The sequence below is a fragment of the Pygoscelis adeliae genome, unplaced genomic scaffold (assembly GCF_000699105.1).
Source record: "Pygoscelis adeliae isolate BGI_AS28 unplaced genomic scaffold, ASM69910v1 Scaffold171, whole genome shotgun sequence".
In the NCBI taxonomy this organism is placed as follows: Eukaryota; Metazoa; Chordata; class Aves; order Sphenisciformes; family Spheniscidae; genus Pygoscelis; species Pygoscelis adeliae.
Window position 1 is genome coordinate 7,066,359 of NW_008824186.1, and position 335 is coordinate 7,066,693.

Below are 335 nucleotides of genomic sequence, written 5' to 3' on the forward strand. Positions count from 1 at the left end.
CATCATCAGCGTGGAGACTCAAGGCACCGAGAGATGCCTTCGGACCCGCAAGGGGGTCTTAGCACAGGGGTTTGCTGTGCCACGACACCTAATTTTCAGACAGCCAAAGGCTTTGACTTACCACATAGGCTTCTTACATTATATACAGGGAGGGGAGGGTGCCTCAGAATAATATTCACAAAGCCAACAAGAGACATGGAAGAGAAAGGTGCATTTTAAATCGCATCCTCATCGCATTATTTCCCAAGTAGGGGCACTTCCTTCAGCTCCTTATTCTCACCTCGCCCATTGCCTGAAGACCGAATCCCTATATCACCACCTGGGTGGCAAGGGCA